This window comes from Gymnodraco acuticeps, unplaced genomic scaffold (genome assembly GCF_902827175.1).
Source record: "Gymnodraco acuticeps unplaced genomic scaffold, fGymAcu1.1, whole genome shotgun sequence".
Taxonomy (NCBI): domain Eukaryota; kingdom Metazoa; phylum Chordata; class Actinopteri; order Perciformes; family Bathydraconidae; genus Gymnodraco; species Gymnodraco acuticeps.
Window position 1 is genome coordinate 146,638 of NW_022991980.1, and position 14,438 is coordinate 161,075.

Here is a 14,438-nt window from a genome sequence, read left to right on the forward strand (position 1 = left end):
GGTGATGCACATGGTTCAGAAAAAGTCTAAGTTAACTTTTGGAAGAACCAGAGAAAAGGGTGAAAATGGATAAAAATGTATCCCAAAATAGTGTCTCTTAAGGCGGATATAGTCCCCTGACAACTCCCGTTACATTCCTCCAGAGTCAGAAAAAGTCTAAGTTAACTTTTGGAAGAACCAGAAAAAAGGGGTGAAAATGGATAAATTGTACCCCAAAATAGTGTCTCTTAAGGCGAGTAAAAGTTATATGAATATGGGGTGACGTATATGGACACTTGAGCACCAGCAAGACCCCCACCTCAATAACCTTTTGCAGCAGGCGAACCTGTGTACCCACACTTAAGCACTCCCCCACAGACTAAACCAAGAGGGAACACCGGTCAGAAGTGCGTGCCCCTGGTAACATTGAATAACAAAAATGCCATTAAAACTGCTATGCATTGAGGATTTTAGTCCGAGATGAGTTCTTATCTGTGGGTATCTTGTGTCAGCTTCGTGGACCCCAATTTAAAAGGAAATGTCCATGATATTGACAAACATATTTATATAAAGAATGATGATTATTTTACCCTCAGACACATGCATAGAGCACCCCCAAGTGTTGGTTTACAGTTGGTAAAATGTGTCATGCCGATGGCAGGGACTTTGCATTGGAAGTTGACATCACATTTCCATTGTGCGGATATGTGTACATTTGAAGGACAAGTCTCATGTTAACTCTGTCCATAAGGCACACCTTTTCCTTACATGAGCAAACAGGCTATGTCAGACTTCCATGAAATACACCGGGAAAAGCACCTCTCTGTGGCCGCTCCAAGACCCCCAAATCACGGACTAAGCAGCTCCAGCATCTGTCCCTGACATGCGTACTTCCATAACATCGCGCACCTTGGATCCCTGGGCCCCCAAACTTAAACACTCCCCCACGGACTAAACCCAGATGATCACACCCTCAAAAACCTTGTGCCCCTGGGAACCTTAAAGGGGGGGTGGAGTTTGTGATGCTTTATCGTCCGCCCATCGGCATCCATATTCGTCCTTATTCACAGCAGCACCACCCACCCTCCTGTGGAGGATGTTCTCATGGCCCTGGTAACCCTTTAAATAGTCTGATACTACCACTGCACTTTACAAGCCAGAAATAGTGTTTAAATTGTCGGGGAAAGTGTTTTTAAACGTTTGGAAGAGATGTTTAGCCTGTCATTTTGCAAGATATCATTTAACATTGAAGCTCTCCTGGAGATGGACAGAATATGTCAATTTCCAGGAGAGCTTCAATGTTAAATGATATCTTGCAAAATGACATGCTAAAACCCAGGAATAAGTGTTTCAAAGGCGGGGAAAAGTTGTTTAAAATAGTATGATACCTCCAGGGTGCATCACCGCATTTTACAAGCCAGGGAAGGTGTCTGAATCATGGGTAAACTTAGTTTAAATAGTCTGATACCTGGCAATGTATCAACCCCTGGGAACCTTAAACGTTATTAAAATGTTTTTTTATTTATTTAATTATCACATTATTTTTACAAAAACAGTATACACAATATGCATAATAAACATAATAATAACATGATACAAACATGATTAGCGGGGGCCCGGGGGCCATATTAGCCGTCTAACTTGTACGGTGCACCGAGGGAAACAGGCTGAGTCCACGGCCTCTACCCCCACCTCAGGAGTATCAACCGGCCCTGAAGAAGAGGTATCGCTGCTCTCCGCCCCTGAGTCCTCTTCGGAGGTATCTGACGGCGGTAGAACTCCTTCCGATGATGCTGCTGCAGCTGCTGCCGCACTGAACATGGAGCGGATCTTCAATCCCTCCTTTATTCCAGGCGTATTCGCTTAGAACCGGTCTGCAGTGCTTACGTCGTGACACATAAACCTGGCGAGAATCGACCTGCTTTCTGGATCTTGGTGATGCTTGATATTGTCAGCCAGGGCAGTGTGCAGGATTGTGAAGGTGACGGCTGTTTCTAGCCCAGCATCAGCCCAAGCCCACTTCAAGTGAGCGTTCAGGTTCCTGGAGGCATGGTTCCCCGTTGTGAAAAGGAGGAATTCATTCTGAGGACCCGACAAGCCCTCTTTTATCCCCATCCACCGCATGACCCAGCTAAACTCCTTCACTGTAAGCACCAGCTGTGCTTCGCCAAATGTCTTGGCAGTCTTGTGATCCTGCACATGGATGATGTAGCCCTCAGCAGTGCCCCTTAAGTCCGCCTCCAAGACCTCAGTGTTGGTCATGTTTGCGTACACACCCGGACGGTGGCCATACAGGAGGCTCCAATGGAGGGTTAGATAGCCATATAGCAGGTACTGGGTAATTGAGGTTGGGTTGCAAGCCATCAGGTCAAGTAAATCAGGGATGCGCCTCTCAGCGGCCGCCATGGCGGCGAGAAGCTCCGCCTGGCTCGGCAGACGATCCAGCTTGTTCCTCTTCACCTTAAACTGGTGGACAGTGACAGACTTTTTCAAGTCTTTCATGTTGGCTTTCACCTCTCTGATGATGTGGGTCATATCAGACTGGGTGAGCCTGCACCCCCGGAGCTTTGACTCAGACAAGTACCTCAGGAAATGGTTCACATTCTTCAGGAACAACAGCGATGTTGTGACTGCCCGGCCCAACTTTACAATATACTCGCTCCAGCCAATCTGACAGCCAAAGATGGAGTAAAGGGGGTGTGTGTGTGTGTGTGTGTGTGTGTGTGTGTGTGTGTGTGTGTGTGTGTGTGTGTGTGTGTCTTTGTTTTTACCTGTGGTTATTTGTTAATACAGAAATCCTATTTTGAAAGAAAACTGTAAAACTCAAGTTTGAGTTCCTTTTTGATCTTTTTTTTTAAGTGAGATATGAACTTTATTTTCTCTGACTAAGTGCAACTGAATTGCAGCTGAAGTTATGTTGAACTGTTACAGGATGTTTATTTTTAAGTATGTGTTATCTTTAATACTGTTGTATGCTTCTTAGTTAACATTAAGCTGTCTTTGGCTCTTTTCCACTGGAGCAATGTGAATGTCCCCTCTGTGGGACGTTAAAGGTTTTCTGATTCTGATTCAGATTATGATGTAAAATATGTTAATGTCGGATGAAGTGCATCGTCAAATAACTTTACTTTGTATTTCTTTCCGTTTTCCAAAATGTGGTTTGTAAAGACTCTCTCTATAGTGCAGAGCACTCAAGAGATATGTTTTGTATTTTCTTTTGTGCAGTAGCAGCGATGATTAAGCCTGAATTTCATGAGTGAATTTGATTGTTTAAAAAAAATAAAAACTAAGCGCTTGTTGATTTAATGTAGGCCTTGCATCTGATTCACCAGCACTAACTATGGTCTGTGCTTGAAGTGAATATATCTGCACTTTCCTTGTTGTTCGGAGTTTGATTCTTTATTGTTTTTGCACTTATTGTAAGTTGCTTTGGACAAAAGCGTCAGCTATATGATATGTAATGTATGTAATATTCATTTTGAGTTAGATACTAATGTTACTTTGCTATTTTTGTTGGACGATGTATGCATACGGGTTTCTAAAGGATGCATTACTGTGTGTGTGTGTGTGTGTGTGTATTTCAGCCCCACTGTTTTTAATCTGTTACAACCCGTTCTGTAATAAATAAAAATCAGTTTGTGTTTCCATTATCGTGAGGTTTTTTTTTCTTTCTGTGGTGGTACTAAACCACATCCCACAATATATGAAGCTTTTCTATTCATTAATCCTGTTATAGACTTTTAGTTTTCAATGTAAGACTTCATTCAAACATCTAAACATTCACTACTTTTCAAATTCAAACCTTCCATAAAATTCTGAAATATTCAATATTTTCTCAGAACATTTTCCATTGAAATGAATGGACGGAATGTTTGAATTTGACTCGATTTCACCGTTTTTGATCCATCTTCAGCTGTTCTTCACTCATTCATACATTCAAGTAGAAACTCCATTCAGGCTTCAAAACATTCCACATCTTTCATACCTTCTGACTTTTAATCATCATTGAAATCCCATTAAATCTTCTCAAAATATTCAGCCTTGTTTGAAGCTCAGTAAAGGTGCCCTTTTTCAGATGTTAACATTGGTGTGTATTGCGCTGAATGTTCAGAGTGGAGCGGTTGGAAAATAGCCTTACAAATGTATTTTTAATTTGCTCTAACTTCCACAATTGTTACTCTTTGTACTTCTTTTTACTGAACGTATAAAAGTGTCCTCTTTCCAACAAAGTCTGTGGAATCAAAGGGACGTACACATGCAGAGCTGTGAGCCTCGCAGTAACAGGAGCACCAACCAACGGCCCCATTGACTCCTATATTCATTAATAGCAGAGATTTCAGAAGTGAGTTCAACTTTGATCGACTGATTAATACTCCACTCAAACCTTTACATGTTTCACTTCTTTCTTACATCAGGAGTTTCAGCTCTAAGTGAGATATGAACAGACAGAGACTAAGGTTCAGATTGAACTGGAAACACGTGTTTGTTGAGGCAGTGAGAGTTTCACAGTAGAGACAGGTGTTATTACAAAGTGTTCAATCACTGTCTCCACTGCAGGATGTGAAATGAGGACACCTGGTGGACAGGTGCAGAACGACAGCAGAGAAGCATCAGCAGAAACATCTATCTGAAATACATACATCCTTCATACATGTCACGTGATGCTTCTGCTCTGAAACAAACTCACACTCCTCTGCTCACTGTCAGTGTGCAGCGGTGTGTATATTTCATATTTAAAACTCTGATTAAACTCCTCACTGAATCTCTAAGGCTTGGTGGAAACATCATAAACTGAAGGCTCTCAAGAGAGCAGTGTATGATGGGAACTTGTTTTAAAGTTCAATACACAGTTTAATTAAACTGTAAATATGATTGAATTAGACGTATATCTACACTGGTGTTTCTCATATTTAATATTTACAGTGTTGTTCTTGATGAATGCAGCAGGGGGCGCTCTTTACTGACCCCCATTTTGAGGAATCCTCTCATGTTTTTTCCTGAATAAATAAAATAAATGTCCATATTTTATAGCTGCTGCTCTCATTGATTCACCTGCTTCAGCATGGTCTGCTGGATTACTAAAAAACAAACCATCACAGCACTACAGGTAGACTTTGTAAACAACCACAACCACCAAAGTAAGCAAGTGTATTTATTCCCATTTAAAGAGAAAATATGATTAAACCTTTAGTGAGAGGAAGGAAGGGACAAAGGAGATTGAGACAAATAAATGAATATAACAAAAACAAGGCCTGGCTAATCTATCCTTTAAAACAAAAGACAAACAGCTCTCACTAACTCATCTATGCAATGCCATAACAAACACATAACATATGCATACATACAAACATAACACTCAGATTGTGCTCAGAGTTACAGGACATCCACCTCAGGAGGTTTCTTTTACATTAATAACTTACAAATCAGACCCAAGACATTAAAGTGAGGTTTCCAGATTGTATAGAACTGTTGAGATTTGGCCTGTTAAGATAGTCTAAGGGGAACCAACCCACATCTAACGGTGTAGTTCTGCAATTAATGAAAAACTTGGGTCGCAGGTTCCTCAACAGTGCATTACAAGACATCTATCAATATGTGTGTATACCTCTAGCAATGTTAACTATGTTGAAGCACTTATTTTAACTGATATTATATGTATTATACTCTTATAAGATGTATGTAGATAGTATAAGAAATGTGCAGAATATGACAGTTTAATGGTGGAGGTATACAAATATTGATAGATGTCTTGTAATGCACTGTTGAGGAACCTGCGACCCAAGTTTTTCATTCATTGCATAACTACACCGTAGTTGTTTATAATATGATATGTCAATAAACCTTAGAAAATCTTGCAATCTTGAAAGGGATGAGCAAAATAGTCATTATATACAGTCTTTAATGAACTATTAGTAGAGAATAACTGCTGTAATCACATTACATTCTGTGAGCACTACACAAACGTGAATGACAATTTAAAAGATCACTGGAAATTATTCAAATGTATCCACCATGTTTGAACTAATTGATCCTTGATTGGATTTATCCGTGCTGATATTTTTGTACAGTAGCAGCGATGATGAAAACTGAGCTAATTTGATTGTTCATGTTAAAAGACTTGAAACACTTGTTACTTGGCTATTTTTGTTGTATGTGTGTATGCATAAGTGATCCACCTTCAGTCAAGTCCCGGATCCAGTACCACTCCTCCTCACTTACAAGTCTCTCCATGCCTCCCAGTACTTATCGGACCTCCTCCATGAACAGCTACAAGTTCCTGGGAGTGCACTTGAACAATAAACTGGACTGGACAGACAACACTGATGCTCTCTTCAGGAAGGGACAGAGCAAGCTGTTCTTCCTGAGGAGGTTCAGGTCATTCAACGTGTGCACGAGGCTGCTGCAGATGTTCTACCAGTCTGTGGTGGCCAGTGTGCTCTTCTTTGCCGTGGTGTGCTGGGCAGGCTTGGAATTTCATCATTTTAGGGGCAAGGCCATTTGGCCTTCCCATTCACATTTTTTTTAAGGGCACAAAGGCCACATGACAGGGCACAAAGGCCACATGACAGGGCACAAAGGCCGTTTGGTTAAATTACGCTGGTCAATCAACATGACTGAAAAGTGTAGCACTAACGTCAACACCAGTCGTTTTACAAATGGCTGAATAGCAATAGTGTTTCTTAAAGGTATACGTTAAGTTCAGCCATAAACCACATAAGTCAGTCATGTATTATATCAAAACCGCTTAGCAAGAAAAATACTAGATTCAAAGGTGACAGCTATCTGCTAGCTTGTAGAAGCAACACTAGATTTAGACCCCTTGAAGGGAAGACGTTAGCGCTATCCAAACTAGCTAGCTATCGCTAGTTTTCATGACAAAATGTAACGAGTCGACTTTAAATAGGCTAATACAATGGTAATTACCTATCAATAGTACTTTCTATAAACACGTAAATGTTAAGTCCTTTCAAATACTACCACATACTTCAGTTAAATCATATCAAAACCGCTTGGTCCGCTTGCTTACCTGTGCTTGTCTTGCTCCCGCGGCTGAGGAGGAGGCTGTCGGGCCCCTACAGTAGAGATGTTAAGATTCACCGATTCGCATCGGTGCACCGGCATAAACGTTCAAGATGCGAGTGCACCGGTTGAAAGAGTGCACATCGGCTACAGTTTGGGTTGAACCGGGTTGAACTCGCGATGCATCGATTGCGTAACGTCTTTGCATCGGTAAAAAACCGATTCATTCATATAAAATCCCCTAATCTTGTCAACGCTCAGCAGAGACGATCTTTGATATTTGCTTCGCCACTACGGAGGCCGAGAGTCTCAGTTATCAACACACACGGGAGTCGAGGAGAAAGAGAAACAGCGCACCGAAAAATACCTACAAATCAAACGTTTGGCAACACTTCGGATTGTTCAAGAAAGACGGTGTAATAGTCCTTTATGCTATGCTATATAGTTGACCGCAGGTCATGGAGAGTAATAAGGTATCCGTAGACCTTTGTATGAGGTATCTTTATGGAGAGGCGAAGTCACGCCCATCTACTTCCGGACCATGGGACCCCGGAAGCGAAACATTTACATTGAATTAAATGGAGAGAGAACACGTATCTTTTGATCCCGTTTGAATTGTGCCAAGAACTACACATATGATGTTTATCAATCTTAAACAATCATTTCCATGTCAAAAAAGTCACATTTTGTCATAAAACTGCTGAAATATAAGACTATGAAAAATACGCTACTACAAAGACTACAAATCCCAAATCCCATTCTGGGTCGCGTAAGTGATGTCACAGGCATGCTCGGTGATTTATAATAAGACTCGTAATTAAAGCGAAGAAGAAGAAGATCTCATAACTGATTTATTCCCTCCAATAAATTATAGATCGCTAAAAATAAATTCACTTTTACAAGATGCCTGTGTGTTTTGTACCAGGTTGTAGTCATAAAAGTGATCATACCACTTGCTCCTTCTATCGATTCCCGTCTGATGAAAGGACCAGGAGTCGCTGGATCAGACATATCAGGTAATATCATAGGTAATATACATGTTGTGCATGGAACATAGTCAAGTTAGCTACCTAGCTAGTAGCGACGAGTAGCGAGCACGTTAGTTAGCATTACATTACTTAGCCTTGTCATTTTTAGTAGCCTTACCATGAAGTTATTATTTTATTACATGAAGTAAACCAAAATGTTAAACAGTAACCAAACATGATGGTAAGTATTTGTGAAACTTTTGAAGAGGAGCCTACTGCGCCCTCCACCGGGTGCTAAGGAAGCAGTTCAGGGAGAGTCGAAGGCAGGCAGGGAGCTTTGCATGTCATTCTTCTGGACGTGTTTCATTGTGATGACAATCTGTTTGTTGGAAAGACAGTCGTTGTGTGCTTATTGAGAGAAAATTGTTAGAAGAGATAATTATTCAAAGTGTTGTTACTGACCTTTTTCTCTTTTATTTTCTTTACCTCACCTGTAACTGCTGAGACGTTGAGGAACATGCACACTGGACTGACCTGCTCTGGCAACCTGATTTCCACTATACGTAATAGTATTTGGTTATGGTATATTATTTATATACATCAAAAGCACAATGCACCCCCAGAGACACACATGTATTGAGTGTGATATTTTGCATAGGTCATGTGAAATCATCTTTACATACTAGAAAACTGTAGGAGCGGCAACTTGTTTTGAAATTGAATTTTTAATATCCGATAATAAAGTTGATCTGTTTTCTTTATTCTTCTCTCTTCCCAGCTCCATCCATCACCATTCTCTGTTCCTGCAGGTCCTGCTTGCTAATCAATGCTCATATTTTTTTACACAATTACAAATAAAGTCATTGTATTGTATGACATGAAGTTGTGCTTCATTCGGAGTCAATAATAAATTAATTCTGCCTTCAACTGCGCAATGATTGTGGACTGCACCAACATCCATGTAGCTGCCCCCCAGTAAGATGAACCAAGCAAAGAGAGTCCCCGTCATGCCCAAGGACATCCAGCTGGCCCCTCCGCATCTGCGGAGAGAGGGCTTAGACTGACCTGAGACCAGCACACCCAAACACAACAGCTCTTTTAAGAGCCACCTACATTTTCAAAGAGTTGCCATCCTACGTTATTATAATGATTAAACTGGTTCATGTATCACTTAGTTTACTGAACCGTGATGAATGAAAGTGAAATGAGTGAGGTAGTGGTTTACTGAAGTTACAAAGACATTAATATATGAGTAACAGGTCAGTGTAAACACAAGCTTCTGTTAATTATGGATCATTCAAACTATTTATATAAAAACATGTAATAAAGTTCTAAAACAAGTATTCGGTATATTCCTTGATAGCTTTTGGAGAAGGTTGTTTTTAAGTTTACTAAAATCTATCGTTTCAACTGTTTCACTTTATAAAAAGGGAACAGGTGAGTAGAGCATCATTGAGTTTCTTATTCTGTCAGTAAATTATCCAAATGATTGTTTTTCATTATTTTAGTCAACCCTAAACAAATTGATTGTACCTTTTAATGATGACCTTACATGGTCGGCAAAGTTAAATTAACTTCAGAAAATCAAATCTGTTCTGAGAAAAAACTAATAAATGTTTAAAGATAGGAACTTCCCATTCCACTGAAAAACAGTCCGTAGAGATTTAAAGGCGTAGTTGTAGTTCAGTCCAACGTTTCATTTGGATTCATTTGACAACAGTCAACTATTTTCATAAAGAATATATATATTTTTCAAAGTCAACTTTATTGTCAATCTTACTCAGTTTGAGAGATCAAAAAGACGTTTAAATAAAATTATACAATTTACAGATATGTATACAAATATATATATCCTATATACACCATCATGTATAATGATGGTGTATGATGTAGAAGGAAGTGTGGTAGATAACAAGTAAATATAGAGTTACATACAGATCCATGTTGCAGCAAAAGATGGAATAACTAAGAAGCACGCAGTATAATAATAATTACATGCAACAATTAAATAACTGCTCAGCATCTCCACCACAATCCCAATCTGCTGTGTCCTGTTTTCCTCCCCTCTGCATAACACCCCATCACACATACGAAACACAACGCAGAGTCCGAGGGTGTTAAGAGTATGTTTATTGAAATGTCCTCCTCTCTACTGGCCAACACAGGGAGCATATGCTGGGTGTAGAATTGTTCCAGGAGGAGGAGATTTCCATGCCATGCAGGGTCTTTGGGGATGGGGATGATGATCGCCTCCTTCGTGGTCCACACAACAAAGTAGCAGAGACTCCGGTCTGTGATATGCAGCTGCCCTTGGACCTGGTGCCAGTATGGGTGATTCTCCTTGAGAATATATGACCCACCCTCCTCACGGAGACAGAAGGATGGTAACTGGACTGCCTCCGTGATGGTCATGTTCCTCTGGCTGTGTGGACACTTCACCTCCAGCAGGGCAGATGGCTGCACAAGTCCATCGGGTGATGCTCCCAAAACACCCGACTCACTCACAAAGAGACCAGACTCGATTCGAACACTGTCACTTGATAGGCCTCCACAAAAGCCTTCGGCCTCGTTTACAACCCCCCAGTTGACAGTTGGCGATGTCTCTGGCCAGTGGGTTGTATGTCTCCTCTCGCTGTTGGTAAAGTTGAGACACTGGCTGGACTACTTTGGAAGTGCCAGGCTTCCTCCACTGGCACTCAACATCTGTAGAGCTGATCTGCCACATGGCAAATATTGCCAATGCTGCAGCGTGGCTGCATTTGTACATCTCCTGTGCACAATCACAGACAGCGCTCTGCATCGCGCCATCGTCTCCCATGCAGATCTGTAAAAATAAAGTAAGTACCATTTGTTAGCATGCTATAATAGATTGAATGAGCAATAATGCAAGGATGGTCCGGATCTGGGGGTGGGAGGGTTTATTTTTCCATAGTTTTGTCCTCTTGTCTGTTATTATTGTTTGTTTTTTCTGTATTTTTTGTAATTTGTGTTGTATTGGTTGTGATTGTACATTGTATTTTTCTAAATGTGTATGAATACATTTTTGAAAAACATTTGATCAACAATAAAAAAGGATTTGGTCAGGATCTAGACTCAGTGTGTAGTTTATTAATTAATCAATGCTCTCTACATTAGGAAAACACATACCGGTGTACCAGAGGGAGTCACACACAGCTGTGCCTAGATAACCAAAATCCTTGAATCGACACACAGCAAATAAACTCAAATGACACAACGAGAAAAAGGAGATAACACATACAGTATAGTCGATATAAAACGAAGTTAGATAAAACGAAGTTCTTAAGGAGAAAACTAGTTGCTAAAATAAAACACGTTAGTGTACCTTGTTAGCTAATGTTAGCTAGCTGACATTAACGTTACACATTGCACTCATATTACTCACCGAAACCTTGTAAAGCCGGTCCCGCATGCTGGCTCTTACAGAACCGACTAACTCCCCTTTCATATAGGTACAGCTCTCAACGTGCCCAGACTTGTAGTGATTTTCACCTCGTAAAATACTTTTATTCTCATTCTGAAAGAATGTGGTGAAATGTGCTAACGTGACGGCCATCTTTATGTTGGTGACGCGTATTGTGCGAGACGAGAGACCTGTAGTTCACTGAGCGGTTTCACACGAAAAAATGTGTAACTTCACAGTTTTACGACACATTTTTATTTTTTTGACTTGCAAAATGTTCTTTTAAATTGACAAACATCATATGTGTCATTCGTGGCACAATTCAAACGGGATCAAAAGATAACCTTTCTCTCTCCATTGACTTCAATGTATAATTTTCCGCTTCCGGGGTCCCATGGAGGCTTTCGGAAGGGGAGGGACTTCGCCTCTCTATTACTTAACAGGTCTACAGCCATGATACATAGATCCGTCCTAGATGCGGGCTTGCATACACACAGTATCACTCCGCAGCCGCACCCCATCAGTAACGTCCTGATGGTATATGTGCGCGGCACAGACGGTCAACTTGAAAAATCGCTCGCAAATTGTTAACGATGCCGAGCCGATTTAAAGTACACAAGTAGTACGAGGAACTTAGCGACGCACATAAAGAGTCGACATGGGGTCTGCGGCTGAAAAGAGAAACCTGAAAGTTAGACATATGAGTTAAATCACTCAGTGAGGTGTTCTGTCAGAGAGAGTGGTGTTTAGTTTACAGCAGCCTGTGACGGCCAATAATAGTTTAAATGTAAGCAGTTATGAAATACCTGTTTGTGAAAGGTTATTTGTATTATTTATTGTTCATATAGAACCCACCGCTTTCTGCTCACTGGTGAGTTAGCCTATGAATGAGTGTTAAGCACATCAGGCTGGCAGCTGTATGGGCATTGCTCTATGGTAGCTGTTATTTGCACATTGTTAATCATGAGCAATGCATCCTTACATTGTTTAACTGTGAGGTGTTATACAATTGTACTTCGGAGAGCTTTTAAAGGTAAAAAAATAAAAGGCATGATGGGATGTGCAGTACCAAATATGTAAAGCACTTTTTTGTTAATGTATGATTTGCTGCATATAAGGAATAAAACAAAAATCCTCTGTCGTGCCAAATTGAAGTATCATTATTTTTGCATCGTGTTGAATCGCATCGTATCGCACCAAATCGCATAATGTTGAATCAAATCGTATCGAACTGTATCGCAACAGGGGTGAATCGTATCGTATTGCATCGCCTGGTGTTTCAAATGTATCGTTAATGTATCGTATCGTGGCAACGTATCGAGATGCGCATCGCATCGGCCTCAGTGATGGAGATGCACATCCCTACCCTACAGGCATTTCTGACGGAACAATCACAGCAGAGCAATCGCTCTGATCCACAGGCACGGGACTATCCTACTGCGTGCACTAGTATGACTTCACTAGCGTTGTTTACACTGGAACTTTTGACAGGGGCACAAAGGCCACTTTGGCCGTGAATTGCATTTTTTTTTCACAGGGCATCACGGCCAAAGTGCGGGGCAATGACGGCCATGGCCGTCGTGGCCGTCGTGAAATTCCCACCCTGGTGCTGGGGTGGAAACACAAACACAAGGGACACTGGCAGGCTGAACAAGCTTGTGAGGAAGGCTAGCTCTGTAGTTGGACAACTGGACAATCTGGAGGAGGTGGCAGAGGGGAGGACGAGGAGGAAGCGCGACAGCATCCTAGAGAACCCCTCCCACCCACTCCACGCAGAGCTAGTGAAGATGAGGACACTAACAATCATAAAGTGGTGTAAATATGTGGAGATTATCCTGCTGAACAAAACCGGTAAGTATCATAAAACTGAATCAGGAGATACTTACACTTTTACAGTCAGCCAAGAGAGAGCGGCCGGTTTAAAATCACCTAACATTCATTAGTGCGTACCATCGGTCAATTCTAGGTTTAACTGTCAAACAACATAATATATTAGATTCAACTATTAGTATTGCTTTCAACCAACCTAATACAGTTATGTGAAACTTGTTGACACATTTCAGTTATTTCAGTGTAAATCAAAACCTACATATGTAGAAGGGCTGGTTTATCAGAGGTGGCCAGACTGCAGGATGTTACACCCAAACTCAGGATCACTTATTTTCAAACTGAGGCATCAATACAAACTTCAGCTTTCACAATCTATATCAGAAAGTTGATAAATGCTTTCATTTTTAAACAAGAATTGTATTAAAAAGCATGGAGACATCTTTGTTGTTATACAAACATCACAGCATGTCCTTTATGCTACATTCACCGTAGATAGGCTAGCTGTGGGTTTACATATATAGTATACAGCAATAATATTCTGTATATCTTTCCCCTTCAGTGCAATGCTACTAACAAAAAATAATATCTATTTTTTTTTTTTATTGTATTAATTAAGTTTTAGAATATATTGGCTTCTATTTTGAGTATATTTAGTGAATGAAAAAGCACATTATATTGGCACACATCAATAGACACTACTATTTTAAATTATAATTAATTATGAGATTAGGAGCCAGAAATCCTGTCTCTCTTTGTGACAATTTCAGGAGATCTCGGGTCCCTCCGTTAGCCTATAGACTAGAGACTTAAAATATTAGGCCACCTTTGTCTGTATTAACACTAGAACCGCCAGAGATTTTTTTATACCTAAAACCGCCACCGGGGTCAAATTGACCCGGTATTAGAATGCATTGATTTTCAAGGTAAAAGTATTGCTTTAAAAAGAAAAATGGTCCTGTGGTATTGGTATTCTTGCAATTTTGTTGAATTGTTTCGTTTATGAACGCTACAACATAGCGTTTCGTGAGGCGGTTGTCGTTGTTGGGTGAAAAGCAAACAGCTGTTTGCTAATCTATAAGGAACCGCAGTAGACAAAAGGCATTGCCATAGCAACACGTCATGTTTGTTTACACGCAAAATCAATAGCGCGAAAAGGGGTGGGGTCAAAATGACCCGCTGGGCGGAAATAGGTATAAATGGCAATTTCTTTGGCGATTTCT